Source organism: Myotis brandtii, unplaced genomic scaffold (genome assembly GCF_000412655.1).
Source record: "Myotis brandtii unplaced genomic scaffold, ASM41265v1 scaffold165, whole genome shotgun sequence".
Classification (NCBI taxonomy): domain Eukaryota; kingdom Metazoa; phylum Chordata; class Mammalia; order Chiroptera; family Vespertilionidae; genus Myotis; species Myotis brandtii.
Window position 1 is genome coordinate 7245875 of NW_005356042.1, and position 4639 is coordinate 7250513.

Here is a 4639-nt window from a genome sequence, read left to right on the forward strand (position 1 = left end):
TTTTTATTGGGGAGGAGGGAGGCGGGAGGGCGGGCGCGGAGGGAGGAGAAGGGAGGAGGAGAGCGGGCGGGAACCAGCGGGCGGGGAATCCCTCCCTCGCGCGCCCTCCCCTCCTCCTCCCCATTCTCCCCCTTTCCTCGGCTGTTCCCCCTCTTCCCTCCCCCCGCGTCCCAAACTGCGCACAATAGCGCGCCGGCTCCTCTATCTATTTTGTGTCCAGCCGGGAGCCGCGAACGATGATTCATTGCCCCAATTAGGGGCTCTCTCCAGCGCGCCAGGCTGGAGCTGTCTGAAGGGTCTCCTCGGGGGACCCGCGGAAACCCATCAGCGGCTACAGCTGGTCTTTAAGTAAAGGTCAAGCAGGACCAGGAGGAGCCAGGTAAGGAAGTGGCTGGTGTCCCCTGAGACTGAGGAGTCTGCGGAGGCGCTCTCTGGGGAAGAGCAGCCTCAGTCCAGGAGCCAATTCCATTCAGGGTGCTATGGCCCCCTCCTCCTTCTAAAGGGGGGACCCAACAAGGGCCATTACAGCCCTCCACGGCCCAGAGTTGGGGGCACTTTCCAGTGCCCAGTGTTCTAAATTTGGAGGCAGAGGGAAGAGGAGCCTTCCCCTCTCCTGGAACACACTAGTAGACGCACCATCCTGGGGGCAGAGGCCTCCGCCTGACACACCCCTCTGCACCCCTGTCCAGGGGCAGAAAGGGTCCTGTGTGTCCAGAGCTGTGTGTTCCAGGGCAAGTGACTCAACAACTCTGGGGCCTTCCTTCCTCTTGTTAAACAGGAGCTCTGACAGGGGATTCACTGTTTCCATGTAATTATTGTGTATGTGAATAGATGCATTGTACTTATTTAATACACAGAGAGAGACCTTAGCATGTGCCAGGGTTCTTTTCTAAGCACTTTATTTAGTTATTTATTTAGTTAGTTAGTTATTGTTAATCCTTAACTTTATTTATTTTTTTCACTGACTTTTAAGGAGAGTGGACGAGAAGAAGAGCGAGAGAAACATCGATTGGTTGCCTCCTGCATGCCAGATACCTGTCCTTGACCAGGAATCAAACCCTCGAGCTGAAGCTCTAACCACTGAGCACACCCGCCAGAGCTTTTCTAAGCACTTTATATGCACCAGCACAGTGACTCCTCCCAGTAACGCTGGGTTACAGTGTGATGGACAGCCTGTTTTACGGATGAGAAAGAGGAGGCACTGAGGGTTAAGTTACTTTTCAGGAGTGCTGGGGCTGGGAGTCAGACCCTGTGCAGCCTCAGCAGGCACACATCTGGTCCCCATCACCCTCTGCTGACCGTGATTGTCCATGGTAGGAGGCATGGCAAGGACCCCTCCGTACTCCCTGCGCTCTGACAGGCTGGGAGGCCTTGGCACGTCCAGGCCTTTCCGGGCCTCACATTCCCATCTGTGAAATGCCACCCCTTCCAGCCTCAAAATTCTATGAGTCTCTGACTTCTAAGCAGGTGACAGCTGTCCTGACCTGCCAGCTGGAGCCAAGAGTGAGCCCGGGGACAAAGGTGCCATGTGGGCCCCTGTGCCCTCTGGGGCACTGACATGTAAATAAAACTAGGCTTCCTCTGGCGAGGAGGCTGGCCATGCATTATAAATAAATGGAACAAGAGGAAAGGGCCACCTCTTTGGAAACCCTGGTGGCTATTCCAGGGGTCACAGTCCAGGGGTGAACAGGAAAATCGGCATCATCGCCAGAAATGCAAAATGCAGGCCTTCACCGGGGCTCATAAAACAGCTGTATCAGCCAAACTGCCCCGAAGGAATGTTGGAGGCAGGGCAAGGGGTTTCCCTGCTTCTGGCATTTTTAATACCTGGTGAGAGGAGGTGGACGGGTTAGAAAAACTTTAAAGGGTGAGGTCTATTTGATTGTATCCTAGCACAAGTAGGAAGCCTCACACAGACCAAGAGTTGCTGGTAAAGCTATGCCAGCTTAGGCAGTGCAGGTCCACTGTGGGGTTACTCGTGGGTTCCGTAAGGCTTGCACATGCTGTTCCTTCCACCTCAAATGCCTTTCCGGGCTCTCTGTTCCTCTTCTCTTTATGGTCTTGGCTGCAGTATCTTCCCGGAGAGACTTCCCTGCCGTCTCCATTTCAAATCGGTCCCTCCTGTTATTCTCTGACTCAGCTCATTGGCATAGGAATTTGCTGTTGATTTTCTTCTCTGTCAACTGTTCCCTGTCTGTGCTCCTTTCCCCGGGCAGGAATCAGGTCTGTCTTGTTCACGGTGGATATCCTGTCCCATCCCTCTCTGGTTGAGTGAGCCTTGGGCAAACCTCTCAGCTCCCTAAATCTCAGTTTCCTGCTCTGTACAATGGGATCTTGATCCTCACCAGATTTTTGTGTGTGGATCAAATGAGGCAGAGAGAGCCTGATGCTCTGGGCACGGGGCCTGGCACGTTGTAGGTGACAGTGTGTGTGCGTGTTGACTCTGCCTGGCTCTGTCCAGTGTTGGGGAGGTTCTACTATTGCCTGTCTGCAATCTGAGGTGAGAGGGACACTGTGATGAGGTCCCACACAGTGTCTGAGGAAGGAGGGCCCCAGGGGTCAACGGGATAAAAAAAGGGAGGTGGAGTTTTCTTGGCTAAGCTGGAATCATTCAGTATGTGCCACATGTGTGAAAGTGTGTGTCTGCATGTGCTTGTGTGTATGAGTATGCATGCATTCAAGTGTCTCTGTGTATTTGTGTTTGCATGTGTTGGTATGTACGTGTGCATATGTACATGCATGTGCCTGTGTGTGCATATGAAGTGGGCCAGGAGCAGGAGGAGAGAAGCATCCAGCTGGATGTTTTATTTCCCTCAATGACCCAGTGACTCAGGTAATTCCCCTGCCACACATCTCGGGAGCCAGGCACAGATCTCGGAAGGAGGAAGGCAGGGTGGATGAAGGAGGAAGGCAGGTGATGATGGTTGGTGATCTGTGGGTGGATGGCATCTGGGTGGGGCCACGAGTACAGATTGACATAGCAGATTAACACCGCAGTTCTGCCATTTACTAGCTGTGTGGCCTTGACCTGCAACTTAACCTCTCTGAGCCTCAGTTTCCCCATCTGTAAAACGGGGATAACAAAACAACGTCCCCATAGCACTGGGAGAAGGATGGAGTGAGACAGCCCAGGCGAAGCACTCTCTCTGAACACAGAGGTGACAGTAGTTTGGCACGTGGGTGGGATGTGAAGTACACGCAGAGACCCGTGCCTTACAGATGCAAAGACACCAAATCTTAACAATGAGCCAATGAGGTAGGTTCTGTTATGTCCCCAGTTTACAGGTGAGGAGACCAAGGCACAGGGAAGGGTAGTAAAGGCCCAAGGTCACGCAGCGTGGTGGCTGGACCTAGGCACCATGTCTCCATAAGTCCCTTAGCTTTGCCCTAAGTCTGAGATGCCAGCTTGTTAGGGCAGGAAGGGCAGAGTCTTGTCCTCCTTCTTACATGTGTCCCAGTTTCACAGGTAAGGAAACTGAGGCCCTGGCAGGTTTGTGCCTGGACACAAAGCAGGCCAAGTGTGCACGAAGATGAGGAATGTCAGGGCTCATCTGTATTAGTGTCACATGCCAGAATAGTCTCAAAGTTCCCGTTTGTAAGGGAGAAGTGAGAAAAGCTCATCAGGAATGAGCCACCAGAATATCCCAGAGCCACAGCCTCCCGACCCCAGCAGAGCCATCTCTCTGCTTCCCTGAGTCTCTCCACCCCATTTGCAGCTCCCTCAGACCCTGCAGTGTGGGGCCCCAGCTCTCCCCATCTCTGTTCTTAGGATGCGAGCGCAGTGGACTTGAAAAGCCCTGACAGAGGCTCACAGGCAGACCTGGCTCCGGGAACCGGGAGGAAAGGCCCGCCCCTCGGTTCTGCAGGAGACCAGAAAGCATCATTGCGGAGCAGCTGGGCACATCTCAGACTTGGGGCTTCCTGCAGGGCTGGCTCAGAAGCTTCAGGAACCTGCCCTCACCCTGGGGGAGAATGAGCTTCCAGGCTCCCAGCACTGAGCACAGGTGATTTTATGTGTCTGTTTCTGAGCCTGCCTCTCCCACCGGAGCAGAGCCTGGGTGGCTTCCTTTTCCCATCCCACAGTGTCTCAAAGCCAGGGGCACAGTTAGGGCCCATCCCTGCTTGAAGCTGGGATGCCAGACTATATCCCAAACCTCACCACACCTTCTAAGTTCCAGAGTCGGGCAGCTCCCGCCACCTCTCCTGCTCTGTCTTCTAGTCTCTTACTCTTCCCAGTGCCAGCAGTCCAGATCAGTGCCCCACTTCTCTGGACCCCCTACCCCCACTTCCCTCCTCACTGGGGCCTTTGCCATTTCCTCCTCCCTCTACACTGTGCACGCACCCCTGGCATCCCTCCCAGGCCCATGCACCTTCCCAGGCTGGCCCATCCTGCCTCTTTTAGAGGCTACGTATGCTGTGTGTTTGGCCTGTAGCTCGCTGGGGACTAGAAAAACATAATGTATCATCTGACTGCCCTATTTTTTGCCTAAGAATGAAGCAAGCGCTTCTCTCCTCTCAAATAGAGCTTCAAACATAGCCGGCTACTGGCAAAAGTATGTTCTTCTCAGAGGAGGAAATGAAATCGTTAACAATAAAGAAAAACAAGACCTGGGATTTATGGAGGCCTTGGGTGTATGAA